Raw genomic sequence first — 18,620 nt, 5'->3', positions numbered from 1 at the left:
TTGGAGGGTCCCAGAGTCTCGGCGTAGTCACACTCCTCGGTCCTTCTTGTTTACGTCAGCAGCGATGATATACGGTGGTGAAATACCCCGCAGCTGGCCCCACGCCTTAACCTGACGCCTCCGATAAGGAATAGCAACAACACCCTACACAAAGGCAACTATACACAGAGACACACCATACACATACATACGAACATGTGGGCACACACTATGTTCGTAACACAGTGGGGCGGAGGCCCTCCAAGCAGTCCTCCGCCACCACGCCCATGACGCCACTCCTTGCCGGCCATCGACTGGATGAGATGCATGTCCTGCCAGAAGCAAAGCAAGAGGTCACTTCACAGGGTGATGATGACACTGAGAAAGTCACGAAGAGATAACTCAGTGGGTTGGCTAAAGTTGACGCAGTAATGCAGCATGACTGGCTGGGGTTGATTACCCAATCGCAGCCGAGGGTTGCTATCATCTGCTTGCTGGGTTGCGACTCAAAGACGAAAAATAAAAAGCAGCACCAACATCGCTAGGAGCGGACCAAGACGTGTTCATGTATAGTTTACGTATGGACCTACTGGCGGGACAGCCGCACGGCCATGTATACGACATGGGGTAAGTACGGGCGCAGTATGAGAGCACGTGAAGGGAAGATGATGCACACCTGCCTTTGAGGTACCACAGCGAACAACAATGTTTCCATGAGGAAGTCGAACAGTCAGTCGAGTCAAAAGCCAGCTATGCTCGACCTCTCTCATAAGGGTCCTTTTCAGAGGCCATCATTTCCAAGACTCTCACAAAGCCATTTCAACAGGTTATGTTTTTCGTTTAATTCAGAGCCCACGAGAGATGAAGGTGAAGACGGCGGGAGAACTGACCTTCAACAAGGAGACATCTTGCAAGATGTCGTGTACGATGCCCCTCCAGATACGACTGGACCCTCTGCATACCCCAAGACATTCCTGTTCGTGACAAGGAACAGATGAGTAACAAGTGATCCCAAACACCTGTATCTGACTCACCGCCTGTAATTTGGTGGCAGTGGCGTCGAGACAAAGGGTCATGAAGATGATGCCGAAAACATATACGAATCACGCGGCACTGGTCAGGAAGGGTGTGTCTGTAGTTTCCAACAGTCGGATACTAACGCTAAAATCACATCGGATTGCGGATGGCACTTCACAACCCCAGACTCCGCTAGATCTTTTCCATACTGCCAGCCAACCACACCTGTGGCATCAACGCGGTAAGACGATGCCACACATCCATGGCAGAGGCTGTTCTAGTTAAGTCTGCCAAGGTTGACGACGTCTACATTCCTTGGAACGAACGATCCACTGCTTCTGTGACAATACTGGAGTCGTTGAAGCCACCCTGCAGGGAAAGAACACCGTCCACAGCACACAGATGACGGTGTGGCAGAGAAGTCCAGTGGCACCAAAAGATGGAACAGAAGAGTGGCAGATCCACAAGTGATCCAGCGATCACTGACAAGACACTTTGGAGAACACATAACGAAGGTGGACAATGTGTTCGACCACTACATTTTGAGTCCATTCCATAAAGCGGCCATAAGAACCAAGAGACTGGGGGGAAAAGAGGCCAATACGGAAGCTCTTCTATGACTAGCACATCTCACTCCCACAGGTCTGGAGCCAGTTTGTTGCAAAGGATGAGAACTTGGCCAACCTTGCCAGCTTTCTCTCAGAAGCCAACAAGGACGCTACGAAACAACTATCACAGCGAGACGTGTTGGTGGTGAGAGGTGGCCTCGCTCTTGTGAAAGATGCAAGGTCAACCAGGCGAGACGACAGCAGGCTCCATAAAATTAATGAGGCAGACACAGACCTGATCGTGCGTGCATGTGAGGCGGTGATCTGCAAACACGCACATGTCATGGTGCTATTGGTACACCTCCTGACCCCGACGGCAAATCAGGTATTGGATGATCCCAGACACTGCCAAGAACTGAAAACAGCACATCATATCTGAGAGGCTTCCACAGCAGCTGGATGATCATTTCCTCCGTTTCCATGCTGTCTCCCGGTGTGAGGCTGGAAAACCTCCACGAAAAGCCACTACTGGCGCAGTGGAGTTGGCCTGGATGGATCCCTTTGCAAACGGTGAAAAAAAAAATCGTGTGTCATCTGTATGGCATATTAGCCCAGCCTTCCATCCATCCCGCTTGGCTCAATCTGTTTCTTGAGGACAAGAAGATTCTTGAAATGCTGACCCCGTCGAAAGGCCCTGGAACTTCTCTTAGCTCGCCAACTACCAGGCCATGATGAGGCTGCAGGCAGACCAAGGACATCATAGTCCCTTCTCCAACTGACACATCAGGCTGGAAATATCCAGGTTGACAATATTTCGTTAAACCTTCACCTTGAAAATGACCTTCAGCGTTAAAATCCACCGTGGCAACTGATCCAACATGATGGCTGCTTTTAACAGTCTTTTTTTTGGACTTATCCGGTTTACTATCAAAATAGTCTTTTCGTTATTCCTAGTAAGAGATCCAAGGTCTTTGCTAGCTCCCTTTGTACTACGGTGTCAAATGCTCTCTCGTTATCCAGATACAGACGGAGCTCACTCTCACGTAGAAATTCAAGAAGTCAGGTAGACATAGCCGTCTTTCCCTGAAACACTAGTGTCTCTCACTCTGCCAGTAGTTATCGAGTTGCTCTCTGATCATCCCTTCTAGCACGTTAAAGACCACGCTCGTCAAGAAGATGGGTTTATACTTCAGCACATCCATCACGTCTTCTTTCTTAAAGATACGCATGACGTTTGTGTGTGTGTGTGTGTGTGTGTGTGTGTGTGTGTGTGTGTGTGTGTGTGTGTGTGTGTGTTATCGCATAACCTATAGCAATATGTATAATGTTTCCTATGTATGCTACTAATGAACGTTTGTCAGTACGCCAATATATTTGATATGTGTCTTTATGCTGTAGCCATACATACTCCATACGCATAGATCCATATGTTCCCCCTTCATACGTATGACTATGTATCCTGAGCACTGAAAAACTGTAGCAGTTACCATCTACACCACTATGACCATACTCTACAGTCACTTCGAAACTACAAGAGGTAAACACTGGGTATATAATTCTCCTAATAAATCAATGAGAATTAAGTAGAGAGAATCAGAAGCTACTCTGGACGGAATGGAGTTGATACAAAGGAGCCAGAGCGTCGGACACAAGTCCGGGATCATACTTAAGACAACAAAGGAAGCCTGTAAGAGCTGGAGGTGATGAAGTCTGGGATCATACTTACGACAACAAAGGAAGCCTGTAAGAGCTGGAGGTGATGAAGTCTGGGATCATACTTACGACAACAAAGGAAGCCTGTAAGAGCTGGAGGTGATGAAGTCTGGGATCATACTTACGACAACAAAGGAAGCCTGTAAGAGCTGGAGGTGATGAAGTCTGGGATCATACTTACGACAACAAAGGAAGCCTGTAAGAGCTGGAGGTGATGATTTACGTCATCTTTTGTGACCTGCCCGGCAGGGCAAACTAAGCCTCAGTCGAAGGATATCTCGGAAGAAAGAAAGAGAGAGAAAAAGAATGTAGAAATTAATGAGGGCTCTGCAGGGCAGACAGGTTATCTAAAGAAGGCAAGACGAAAGATGGATGAGAGTTCCACAGCTTAGCTACCGAGCGAAGAAATTAGTACCATAACGGTCCATCCTCGAGTGGTCGGTCTCCGCACAGACATTGTGGGAAGCAATAGCGAAACGCGCGCCTCGGATCCAAGTGGTGGAGGCGGGGCCGCATGCACACACCTGACGAGAAAAGAGGCCAAAATAATACTTGCAGAGCAGAGCGACAGCAACAACATCCCGGCCTATGAAAGGGATGATTGAAGAGAGGTGACGCCAAGGGAATTACTGACGCGGATGGCTTATGATTCCACTGTAGCGAGTATAAGAAGAGACATCCTCCATTTGTGAGCTGTACTCTATACTAGGCCATACAATATCTCTGTAGAAATGACACAACTGCTCACAAGAAAAGTAATTACAACACCTACACAACACCTCCAGCTTTAGGGAAGAACATACTTTGTGATGCTGTTGATGTGGGGTGTCCGGGTGAGACCAACAGCTTTGTGTTAACAGGGATGAACTGCGGTCTTCTGACATGGAATTGATGGGAAAATTGACTTATTAGATAGAGATACAAGGAGAAACTTCGTTGTAGCACTAATATTGTGAACTAGTTTACTGCTTCCGCATTCTGAGATGCTGCACAGGTCCGAACTGAGAGGGGAAATACGTTCTGTACGAGAAATACAACGAGCATTAGAAGTAAAGTGAGGAGAAATGTGTACAGTGGAATCATGAGCATGACGGTAAACACAACTTACTACAACGGAACAGCCAAAAGGAAGCCTCGCTTTTGGAAGAGACGAAACCAGGAAAATTATCTGCCAGGCAGGGTGGTTCGAAAAAAACAGTGATGCCACAAGGTCTTCAAACAAGTGAATGAGGAGGTTTGCGACTGCTAAAAATGCTTGTTGAACATTCCAACTGAGTAGCTTTATCATATCATGTGGGTCTCAAGTTTATATCTTTACGTGGCAAAGATATCCTATAGAAATTAAAAATGTGGAAATTCTTCTTACCGAGATAATAAGAAATTGCTTGTCTGATCCATTGTGGATAATGACAGAATTATGATTCAAGCTTCCAAGGAGAGGGGCTAGGCTCTTCATATATATATATATATATATATATATATATATATATATATATATATATATATATATATATATATATATATATATTTTTTTTTTTTTTTTTATACTTTGTCGCTGTCTCCCGCGTTTGCGAGGTAGCGCAAGGAAACAGACGAAAGAAATGGCCCAACCCCCCCCCCATACATACACACGTCCACACACGCAAATATACATACCTACACAGCTTTCCATGGTTTACCCCAGACGCTTCACATGCCTTGCTTCAATCCACTGACAGCACGTCAACCCCTGTATACCACATGACTCCAATTCACTCTATTTCTTGCCCTCCTTTCACCCTCCTGCATGTTCAGGCCCCGATCACACAAAATCTTTTTCACTCCATCTTTCCACCTCCAATTTGGTCTCCCTCTTCTCCTCGTTCCCTCCACCTCCGACACATATATCCTCTTGGTCAATCTCTCCTCACTCATTCTCTCCATGTGCCCAAACCATTTCAAAACACCCTCTTCTGCTCTCTCAACCACGCTCTTTTTATTTCCACACATCTCTCTTACCCTTACGTTACTTACTCGCTCAAACCACCTCACACCACACATTGTCCTCAAACATCTCATTTCCAGCACATCCATCCTCCTGCGCACATCTCTATCCATAGCCCACGCCTCGCAACCATACAGCATTGTTGGAACCACTATTCCCTCAAACATACATATATATATATATATATATATATATATATATATATATATATATATATATATATATATATATATATATATATATATATATATATATTAATATGTGTGTGTGTGTGTGTGTGTGTGTGTGTGTGTGTGTGTGTGTGGTAATAGAAGGAGTGTGGTTGAGAGAGCAGAAGAGAGTGTTTTGAAATGGTTTGGTCACATGGAGAGAATGAGTGAGGAAAGATTGACAAAGAGGATATATGTGTCAGAGGTGGAGGGAGCGAGGAGAGGTGGGAGACCAGATTGGAGGTGGAGGGATGGAGTGAGAAAGATTTTGAGAGATCGGGGCCTGTACATTATGGAGGGCGAAAGGCGTGCAAGGAATAGAGTAAACTGGAACGATGTGGTATACCGGGGCCGACGTGCTGTCAATGGATTGAACTAGGGCATGTGAAGCGTCTGGGGTAAACCATGGAAAGTTTTGTGGGGCCTGGATGTGGAAAGGGAGCTACGGTTTCGGTGCATTACACATGACAGATAGAGACTGAGTGTGAACGAATGTGGCCTTTGTTATCTTTTCCTAGCGCTACCTTGTGCACGCGCACGGGGAGGGGGGTGCTATTTCATGTGTGGCGGGGTGGCGACGAGAATGGATGAAGGCAGCAAGTATGAATATGTACATGTGTACATATGTATATGCCTGTGTATGTATATTTGTGTATACGTTGAAATGTATAGGTAAGTATATGTGCGTGTGGGGGCGTGTATGTGGGTGGGTTGGGCCATTCTTGCGTCTGTTTCCTTGCGTTACCTCGCTAACGCGGGAAACAGCGACAGAATATATATATATATATATATATATATATATATATATATATATATATATATATATATACCTCGTGTTTGAGAACTGATCCCCTAGTGTACTGTTTATGTTCAACAGACCATACTCAACACCTTTCTGTGTATCATGCCTACATGACAAAGTTACAGGAGGAGTGTCATTTCAGCAGTAAACAAATGTTAGATGGCAGTATCTGTGTTCAAGTGGGTGCACACACCTTTGGCTGAACACCTGCAAACCAGACTGCTGAGGAGACGGTCAACAGCACCACACAAACTGTTGGGGGCACCAAGGGCTTCAGCCTGATATCAACTGTTGTGTCAATGCTTTAACGTTGCAGAATTTCAAGCATGTGCCAGAGCCAGGTGCTGGGTGTGACACAGAGATTCAGGAACTTCTTGCCGTCAAGAAGATGAACCAGATGTCCAGCCAGTCAGCGAGCTTCCCTCACATCACAGTGATGTTCCTCTGATAAGCATCTTCGCAGGTGTAGCTGATCCTTCTCGGGTAGCATATATCTCCCTACCGGAAAAGTGTCAAGGACTGACAGCATGTCCAGAGACGGGGAAAAGGGACTTCATTCTCGGAACGCCTTGCACAGATGAATTTGGAGACTTTCAGCAATATCCAGGCAAGACCAAAACCAGACTATAAACAAGGATCCTCTCCTCACAAGGCAGACCAGATCGTATACTCCTGACGGCCATAAGCAGAAGCATGGACATGGAACAGGTGACGTAGCATCCACTAGGACCTTTGCCCTGATCCTTTGCATCCTGTGATGGTACACTGAAAGACTCTGATGACGGAAAGACATCATGAAAAGGAGGCAGCTTCGAGGTAGCTTCTCAGAGGAACGTCACACTCCCATCTGTAACTATCAGTAATTATGGAATGGCTCTTGTTCAGACACTGGTGGCGATAATTACACCTTCATCCAGTTGTTTGATCTGCAAGTACGAGAACTGGTGTGGTGTTTCATGTGTACCAGGAACACTCCATCCAGCAAGCAGAAAGGCTAAGGAAGGGTGCAAATGGTGGCATTTTGTTCCCCACAATAATGCATAACACAGTGAATACAACTGGAAACGTCGTCTCTCATGCTCAGCCAGTAGGGAAAAAAATCTGATTCATTTCTTAGTGCAACAATGAAGAGGAAACACAAAAACATATTTGTAAACAAATAATGAACGCGACACATGATGTTAAATGTCTCAAGATAACTAAAGCTAAATGTCTCAAGATAACTAAAGCTAAATGTCTCATGATAACTAGTGCTGAATGTCTCATGATAACTAGTGCTAAATGTCTCATGATAACCAGTAAACACAGTGAGGAGGCAGAAGCTCTTGAAGGTACACATAAGGAGACAGACACAAGTCTCCTTCTGCAGGTCCAACATCCAGCAAATTCTGGATGAGAATCATTGATGCTGACTTGTGGAAGAGACTGAGGAGCTGAGCCAGTGCCTGGCTTCCAGAAGCAACATGAACTGCCATATTTACGTGCCATGTAGAAGAAAGAACAGATCAAGACTCAACAGTATTTGTAAAATGCCTTGTTTTAAAGACATGAAATCGAAGTAATGAAGCGCATTCGCCGAAGCCAACCATTCCGTGACGCCTTCAAAACACAGGGAGAAAAATGGCATATCCCTGACGACCCCTTCACAGTCCTGCCGTACGCCGCTTACACTCCGCTTCAGTAAGTGTAGGAACTCCGCCATTAAGTGTGGTGCGTGAAGATAATACAGCTGAATCTGGGCAGCTGCCTCCTTGGTGTTGATGACCCACACCAACATACTTTAAAAGCTGATCTGACTGGTATATGGAGAGAGCGTCTGACGGCAGCACCTACCAACGATGCATGGATGAACATGGGGACAGGATGGTATGTTAGATAACCAAGACAATGACTGGCCCTCCTGCCCGTCAGGTTATCTGGGAGTTCACTTCCTGTGAGTGGACGCCGCTCTCTGTCACCAACCCAGCTGCCACTCTCTGTCTGTCTGTGATGGACAGATATTCACACCGGGATGGAGTTCTTTTATACCTCAAGATTCTGGGTAAATGTACAACTGGTTGAATATTTGATTTTGTTTTTGTCAATAAGAAGAAAAATTTATTCATTAATATATATATATATATACATATATATATATATATATATATATATATATATATATATATATATATATATATATATATATATATATATATTCCTATGAGTCCACGGGGAAAATGAAACACGAAAAGTTCCCAAGTGCACTTTGGTGTAATAATCACATCATCAGGGGAGACACAAGAGAGGAATATTAGAGTCAGTTGATATACATCGATGTATATGTGATTGTCCAAAACAATCACATGTTTACCAAATGGCGTCCTAGCTTCGTCTCTTCGATGTATATCAACTGACTGTTATATTTCTCTCTTGTGTCTCCCCTGATGATGTAATTATTACACGAAAGTGCACTTGGGAACTTTTCGTGTTTCATTTTTCCCCGTGGACTCATAGGAAAATATATAATATATATATATATATATATATATATATATATATATATATATATATATATATATATATATATATATATATATATATTTTATCCCTGGGGATAGGGGAGAAAGAATACTTCCCACGTATTCCCTGCGTGTCGTAGAAGGCGACTAAAAGGGAAGGGAGCGGGGGGGGGGGGGGGCTGGAAATCTTCCCCTCTCATTTTTTTTTTTTCCAAAGGAAGGAACAGAGAAGGAGGCCAGGTGAGGATATTCCCTCGGAGGCCCAGTCCTCTGTTCTTAACGCTACCTCGCTGAGGCAGAAAATGGCGAATAGTATGAAAGAAAAGATGAAAAGAAATATATATATATATATATATATATATATATATATATATATATATATATATATATATATATATATATATATAACTGATGTAGGAAGGAAGCAAGGTGTCTTCTGACTGGAAACGTAGCCAAAAACCCCTCACACAAGCGTCAGTTTTAGCTGGGGATACATAACTGTGCCAGATGTGGTGGTCATCCTAGAAATCCACCAAAGGTTGTCAAACGGTACATCTGCTGGAACACAAGTCCACCAAACACTTAAATTTAGAGGAAGTAAAATAAAAATCTTATTTTCAGCCTCTACGACCATTTGGTAGCAGTTGGCCACACTGTAAGTCCTGGACTATTCTCTGGTTAGGGACCTGGAGGGCAAAGGCTGGAGCACTGGAAACAACGGGATAGATACAAACGCTCGGGTCAGGACGTCTGCTGGCACAAGTGTACCAGGAAAGCTGACGAGGAACACATGGGTCACTCTGCTGGGTGTGTAGCTGAGGACTCCGATTTGTACATGACAGACTACGATGCAGGCACGTTCAGTGTACACTACGGTGGAGAGACGTTCACTGTACACTACGGTGGAGAGACGTTCACTGTACACTACGATGGAGGGACGTTCACTGTACACTACGATTGAGGCACGTTCACTGTACACTACCGTAGAGAGAGGTTCACTGTACACTAAGTTGGAGAGAGGTTCACTGTACACTAAGTTGGAGAGAGGTTCACTGTACACTACGATGGAGGGACGTTCACTGTACACTACGGTGGAGGCACGTTCACTGTACACTACCGTAGAGAGAGGTTCACTGTACACTAAGTTGGAGAGAGGTTCACTGTACACTACGATGGAGGGACGTTCACTGTACACTACGGTGGAGGCACGTTCACTGTACACTACGATGGAGGGACGTTCACTACACTACGATGGAGGGACGTTCACTGTACACTACGATGGAGGGACGTTCACTGTACACTACGGTGGAGGCACTTTCACTGTACACTACCGTAGAGAGAGGTTCACTGTACACTAAGTTGGAGAGAGGTTCACTGTACACTACGATGGAGGGACGTTCACTGTACACTACGGTGGAGGCACGTTCACTGTACACTACGATGGAGGGACGTTCACTACACTACGATGGAGGGACGTTCACTGTACACTACGATGGAGGGACGTTCACTGTACACTACGATTGAGGCACGTTCACTGTACACTACCGTAGAGAGAGGTTCACTGTACACTAAGTTGGAGAGAGGTTCACTGTACACTAAGTTGGAGAGAGGTTCACTGTACACTACGATGGAGGGACGTTCACTGTACACTACGGTGGAGGCACGTTCACTGTACACTACCGTAGAGAGAGGTTCACTGTACACTAAGTTGGAGAGAGGTTCACTGTACACTACGATGGAGGGACGTTCACTGTACACTACGGTGGAGGCACGTTCACTGTACACTACGATGGAGGGACGTTCACTACACTACGATGGAGGGACGTTCACTGTACACTACGATGGAGGCACGTTCACTGTACACTACCGCAAAGAGAGGTTCACTGTACACTACGATGGAGGGACGTTCACTGTACACTACCGCAGAGAGAGGTTCATGTACACTACGGTGGAGAGACGTTCACTGTACACTACGGTGGACAGACGTTCACTGTACACTACGCTGGAGAGACGTTCACTGTACACTACGGTGGACAGACGTTCACTGTACACTACGCTGGAGAGACGTTCACTGTACAAAACCGTGGAAAGACGTTCACTGTGCAGGAGGGAGACAAGCGTGGTCGAGAATCTATCAACAACGGACGAGGCTGCCGCAACAATGGACGAGCTCAATGTTCAGCTTAACCTGCTCTTCTTGAGGATACTGACGGTGAATGAGATGAACACCTAGGGACGGTGGTGACCTAACCTGGGGCATGCCAAGGTCCCATCCTCAGTGACGTGAGGACATGACACGACCACACGAGGTCTTAGCATCATAATACACCGAAACACAGGAATCTGATGAATAATGCACGGAGTGCTTCAACATGTTTGGGGTGCTTCATAATGCACGGGGTACTTCAAAACATTTGAAGTGCTTCATAATGCATGGCGTGCTTCAAAATGTTCGGAGTGCTTCATAATGCATGGAGTGCTTCAAAATCTTTGTAGTGCTTCATCATATCACTGAGTGCTTCATAATGTTTGACGTGCTTCATAATGCATGGAGTGCTTCATTACGCATGGAATGCCTCAAAATGTTTGGAGTGCCTCATAATGTTTGGTGTGCTTCATAATGCACGGAGTGCTTCAAAATGTTTGAAGTGCTTCATAATGCATGGCGTGCTTCAAAATGTTCGGAGTGCTTCATAATGCACGGAGTGCTTCAAATGTTCGGAGTGCTTCATAATGCACGGAGTGCTTCAAAATGTTTGAAGTGCTTCATAATGCATGGAGTGCTTCAAAATGTTTGAAGTGCTTCATAATACATGGAGTGCTTCAAAATCTTTGTAGTGCTTCATCATATCACTGAGTGCTTCATAATGTTTGACGTGCTTCATAATGCATGGAGTGCTTCATTACGCATGGAATGCCTCAAAATGTTTGGAGTGCCTCATAATGTTTGGTGTGCTTCATAATGCATGGAGCTCTTCATAATGTTTGCCGTGATTGATTATGCATGTAGTGCTTCATAATACATGGAGTGCTTCATTATGCATGGAGAGTTTCACGTTTGAAGTGCTTCATTATGCATGAAGTGCTTCACAATGTTTGGTGTGCTTCATAATGCATGGAGTGCTTCAAAATGTTTGGTGTGCTTCATAATGCATGGAGTGCGTTATAAGGCATGGAGTGCTTCATAATGTTTCAGGTGCTTCATTATGCATGGAGAGCTTCACATTGTTTGAAGTGCTTCATTATGCTTGGAGAGCTTAACAGTCCATGAAGTACTTCATATACAATTAAGAAACTGTGCTCCTTTAAATGAAATCCGGAAACCTGACAGAACTTCCAGCGAGGGAAAGTTCCCTGCGTAATCATAGTTCCCTTATATCCAATACGCTTCCTGTGTTTCCTTATACCCGAAACGCTTCTAATGTTTCCTTATAACCGAGACGCTTCTAGTGTTTCCTTAAACCCCACACGCTTCTAGTGTTTCCTTATACCCTAGACGCTTCTAGCGTTTCCTTATACCCTATACGCTTCTAGTGTTTCCTTATACCCTAGACGCTTCTAATGTTTCTTTATACCCTATAAGCTTTTAGAGTTTCCTTACACCCTACACGTTACCAATGTTTCCTCATACCCTACACGTTTATAGGGTTTCGTTATACCATGCACGTTTCTACTGTTATACCCAATACGTTTCTTGTATTTCCTTATACCTTATACATTTCTAGTTTCCTCATACTCTATACTTTTCTAGTGTTTCCGTATACTTTAAACGTCTTCAGCGTTTCATTATACCATCTGTCTCTAGTTTCCTTATAATCTACACGTTTCTAGTTTCCTTATATCCTTGACGTTTCTAGTTTTTCCTTATATCCTACACGTTTATAGGGTTTCCTCATACTTCACACGTCTCTAGTATTTTCTTATATCCTACAAATTTATGTTGTCTCCTTATACTCTATTCTAAGGTGTCCTTATATGTATTCAGGGTTTCCATTTACCCTACGCGTCTCTAATGTTTCCTTATATCATCGACACACATCAGTTTGCTTCCTTACCCACACACGTGCTGGGAGAATATAACCTGAATAATGAGTTAGAGTAATACATAACCTGAGACGCCACAGTAAGTGAAAGCAGGACAGTGGTGGAGGCCAAGGCCAAGTGGTCACCCCACCACATACAACCACACCCTACCCCACCACATACAACCACACCCTACCACACCACATACAACCACACCCTACCCCACCACATACAACCACACCCCACCCCACCACACCCTACCCCACCACATACAACCACACCCTACCACACCACATACAACCACACCCCACCCCACCACATACAACCACACCCCACCACACCACATACAACCACACCCCACCCCACCACATACAACCACACCCCACCCCACCACATACAACCACACCCCACCACACCACATACAACCACACCCCACCACACCACATACAACCACACCCCACCCCACCACATACAACCACACCCCACCCCACCACATACAACCACACCCTACCACACCACATACAACCACACCCTACCACACCACATACAACCACACCCTACCACACCACATACAACCACACCCTACCACACCACATACAACCACACCCTACCCCACCACATACAACCACACCCTACCACACCACATACAACCACACCCTACCCCACCACATACAACCACACCCTACCACACCACATACAACCACACCCCACCCCACCACATACAACCACACCCTACCCCACCACATACAACCACACCCTACCACACCACATACAACCACACCCTACCCCACCACATACAACCACACCCCACCCCACCACATACAACCACACCCCACCCCACCACATACAACCACACCCTACCACACCACATACAACCAAACCCTACCCCACCACATACAACCACACCCTACCCCACCACATACAACCACACCCCACCCCACCACATACAACCACACCCCACCCCACCACATACAACCACACCCCACCCCACCACATACAACCACACCCTACCACACCACATACAACCACACCCTACCACACCACATACAACCACACCCTACCACACCACATACAACCACACCCTACCACACCACATACAACCACACCCTACCACACCACATACAACCACACCCTACCACACCACATACAACCACACCCTACCACACCACATACAACCACACCCTACCACACCACATACAACCAAACCCTACCCCACCACATACAACCACACCCTACCCCACCACATACAACCACACCCTACCACACCACATACAACCACACCCTACCCCACCACATACAACCACACCCTACCACACCACATACAACCACACCCTACCCCACCACATACAACCACACCCCACCCCACCACATACAACCACACCCTACCACACCACATACAACCAAACCCTACCCCACCACATACAACCACACCCTACCCCACCACATACAACCACACCCCACCCCACCACATACAACCACACCCAATCCCACCACATACAACCACACCCTACCCCATCACATACAACCACACCCTACCACACCACATACAACTACACTCCACCACACAAAACCACACCACACCACACCACAGTCCACCCTACCACGCCACACCACAAGCTCCATTTCATGTCCATCATGGCACCTAAAGGCCCACGTGGATGATGTCCCGCCCCCGTGGATGACCACTCGCCCTCGTGGATGACTCCTCGCCCCCGTGGATCATGCCCCGCTCTCATGAATGACCCCTCGCCCCCGTGGATGACCCCTCGCCCCGTGGATGACCCCTCGCCCCGGTGGATGATTGCCCGCCCTCGTGGATGACCCCTCGCCCAGGTGGATGATTGCCCGCCCTCGTGGATGACCCCCCCCTCCCGCCCCCGTGGAAGATGACAGGTCAAGCCCAGCTATGGGAAGTCTAACAAACACATGTAACCCGACCTAACCTAACCTAACCATTCAAGTGTGTGTGTGTGTGTGAGGATCACCACGACCACTGTGGTGAGGTGTGATGGTTACTGAGAGGTGAGGCCCGGCTTCTCTGCCACTCTGTATGGATAACAGCACTGAGGAGGGAGGCTAGACCCTTACTGTGCCGAGGTCACTCCAGCGATCAAGTGAGTAGGCAGGTCACATGATCAACATGACCTGCTCCCTTACCTCGTATTCTACCACGCCTCAGGAAAGGTCAGATGAGTAGCCAGGTCACATGACCAACATGACCTCCTCCCTCACCTCGTACTCTACCTCGCCTCAGGACAGGTCAGGTGAGTAGCCAGGTCACACGACCAACATGACCTGCTCCCTTACCTCGTATTCTACCACGCCTCAGGACAGGTCAGGTGAGTAGCCAGGTCACATGACCAACATGACCTCCTCCCTCACCTCGTACTCTACCTCGCCTCAGGACAGGTCAGGTGAGTAGCCAGGTCACACGACCAACATGACCTGCTCCCTCACCTCATACTTTACCACGCCTCAGGACACGTCAGGTGTTAGCCAGGTCACATGACCAACATGACCTCCTCCCTCACCTCATACTTTACCACGCCTCAGGACAGGTCAGGTGAGTAGCGAGGTCACATGACCAACATGACCTGCTCCCTCACCTCGTACTCTGCCGTGCCTCACCACACACAAACCACTGCTATAAGCGTTCCTTTACTTCAAGTGTTCTTCAAAACGATGCGACACAAGAACACAGACGACGAAGAGCACGAAGAATTATTTCTTTACTTCACTCCATTCATGGAAACCTTAAAACATGTTCACTGGTTGTGTTTAACGAGCCCCTGGGCCCAGCAACAGTAATTCTACTGACAGTAATCAGTATTTAGCCAATCTCTACACACCATTAAAAAGTCATCAATTTAAAGTGAAATTCTAATCAATAAAAGTACAAGAAAATCAGTTAAAGAAAACTTTTTTCCACGACCAACCCTCTCTTTTCTCACTATCTCTTGATTTCTGTTATCATTTTTCCATCAACATAAGATAATATTTATCAGTAAGTCGTTCAAATGAACTGACTTTTAAGTTTCACGGTTTTTAAGTTGCTCCAGTTCCTTAAAGAGGAAGGACAGAGACATATAAAGTAGCTCGCATCTCCCAGGTGAGTAGTCGTAAATACAACACAAAGTAAGTTGGTCTCTTGTCCTTAATTACTCTAATGAGATGAGAGACAAAAGGTAAGTAGGGAACTACACGCATTCATCCACCAAAGGTTCCAGATTCTCGACTTCCCAAGGTACTGTGGTTCCAGAGCTTCATATATTGCATGGACTGTTCTACCGTTCCCTCGGGTTAGCAGCAACACCTTGCTTATCTGAGGTCTTATCCACACACACACACACACACACACACACACACACACACACACACACACACACACATGTATTTACACAGGTGCAAGCACACCTGACGCTACACCACAATTAGATCGCTTGCCACTTCCATTAGGCGTGAGGAGCTGGGTGGAGGACCTTCCGCGACAGGACATCTTGTGGCAGAAGCAAGACTTCTTGCCAAGAGACTGATGCGCCTGGCCGATCGTCCAGCTTAGATGCTTAGTATACTGCAGAGCATGTAGGCCATACTGGTCAGCCACGTCTCTGTCACATATACTCTGGCATTCGCTGTTGACAGCAACGGCATGGCGAAGGCCTACATCAATGCAAACAACATTTGAGTCAAGACCACTGCCAAGGGAAGAGGTAGTAAGGACACCAAGCAGTGAGTGATCCTCAACCTGGAGACGCTTGCATTTCTGTTTCTTATGATATATAAGTTTAGCTGATGTGTCCTCACCTGAGCTAACCGCTCTCATTTAGGTGTATAACGTGTAGTCAAAATCTAGATGTATTACAGGTTATAAAACGATAAATGTGTTACACGTTGCAATCTACTGAACACTCTTCTCCATGCACTAAATGTAGTACATGACCTCGTCCCAGTAAGGACGCTAAAGATGTTAAGGCTTAACAGTGTTCTCCTCTGGTTCGTCAACTGTTCTCCCACCTCAACAAACTTCATTCTTCGGCTTAGTCATTTCCTGCCACGAGGACGCGACGGCCTCACACCTTCAAGATGGGGTCCTCCTCCACAAGGTCACTCCGACGTCCACCACAGGGACGGGCTGAACTCCTTCCATGTAGATGGTGACTGGAGGGAGGGAGGGTGTCTACAGGCCTCACCTTTCTTAAAGTTGTGGAGCACATCACAAATCAGCCCCTCTCACATCCCTGACCGCGACCACCACTCTCACAGCTTTCACTTCCAGTCCCTCAAGCCACAGATACCCCTCACCCTCGCCTCGGGTTTGGTTTAGCTCAGGATCCTCTCACTAACGACAACTTACAAAGCAAATCCTCTACCTCCACCTTGAATGCCTCCGTCACTAACATCATCTCTGTCGCTCCTCTGATCATTACCCTTACCTAACCTCTCCTCGTACGGTCCATAACGCACTTGTTTCTCTGGACACAAGCAAGATGACACGACCAGATAAAGGCCATCCATGAGTTCTGGAGAAGTATGCCACTGAACGTGCACCTGTGTTTGTTCGCCTTTTCTTGCTTGTGTAAACCCAAACCTCTCGGAGGTATGCATTAGTACAACCGAAACTAAAAATGAAAATAAAAAATTCTAACCATTTACATTACTGTCGTCAAGTTCTGGTTCCTACTATACTCAAAAGTTTTTGAATCCTTCCTGAACTCCCGTTTTCTTCGTCATCTTGATTCCCCCCCTCATCATCAGTATGGCGTTTTCGCATGGGAAGATCCACCAGTGATACCCTCTCCTACTTTCCTAATGTCTGGTCATCCTATACTGAGAGACTACGGAGAATTCCAAGTAGCAGACCTTGAAACAATTAAAGTCTCTGACAGAGTGGGGCATCGGGGTCTAATCTACAAGTTCCCCTATTGTGGCTTTCCCCTCTCTCCGGCCCGTCTCTATTTCTGTGACTGTTGATGCGTCAAACTCTCTCTCTCTCTCTCTCTCTCTCTCTCTCTCTCTCTCTCTCTCTCTCTCTCTCTCTCTCTCTCTCTCCAACTTTCCTTCACTTCATCAAGGATTTCCTCTCATCAAAGGACACTCTACATACGTCGACAGCTCAACACTACATCCCTCTCCTTCCTTCCACCCGGCTCATCTCTTGTTCGATCTGTGTCTTGCCTCAACTGCCTCTGTGAACTTAGCTTTGGGCAGGACTGCCAAGTGAGGCAGTCGCTAACTGGTTAACTTCAATGCCCATAATACCAAACATCATTTTCTCTTTCTAAAACCCATCACGATGATCCAATCTCCTCTGATGGTTCTGTAATTCCATTAACGACGATACACATTCGTGCTAACAACCAGAGTATATGATTCACTTTGGAAACCACACATTACACAAACAGCAAAAAGTGCCTCGAGGAAACTGTACTTCTGGACAGACACCGTATATTCTTCCCCTCTGAACATTCGTCTTTGGGTTCCTGCTCTCACACTACGTGTGACGTTCTAGCTCTAAATACTTACCAGACATAGTCAAGCCTCAAGCAATCCAACTCCACAGCACTCACAGTCTGGCCTCAATACTTGACCCACTCACTCACTGGCCCTGCGTCACTGACACTATTGGTTCACTTTCCTCTTGTATGGATAGAACTGTGGTGCGTAAACCCGCGAGCTGGCTGGTTGCGAGCCCCCGTCACTGCCTCACATGATACACTTAATGTGTGCACTTCAATACCTCGTGGATGGCAACTACCTGACCTTGTTAACACTTTCCCAACAACTTGCGAGTGACCTGACCAATATTAATAAGGACTTTTCATTCACTTCTAAGCTCAATTTTCCCTT

General features: G+C 46.2%; 1 protein-coding gene across 2 annotated transcripts in view; it reads right to left on the bottom strand.

The window, feature by feature from the left end:
• The window catches only part of LOC139756002 (polyamine-transporting ATPase 13A3-like), a 417,344-nt gene that overhangs the window by 328,084 nt on the left and 70,640 nt on the right, over positions 1-18,620 (bottom strand). The gene's annotated exons all lie outside the window — the stretch shown is intronic.

Source organism: Panulirus ornatus, chromosome 20 (genome assembly GCF_036320965.1).
Source record: "Panulirus ornatus isolate Po-2019 chromosome 20, ASM3632096v1, whole genome shotgun sequence".
NCBI classification, from domain to species: Eukaryota; Metazoa; Arthropoda; class Malacostraca; order Decapoda; family Palinuridae; genus Panulirus; species Panulirus ornatus.
Note: the sequence above shows the minus strand (reverse complement) of the source record. Positions and strands in the feature narration are given on the sequence as shown.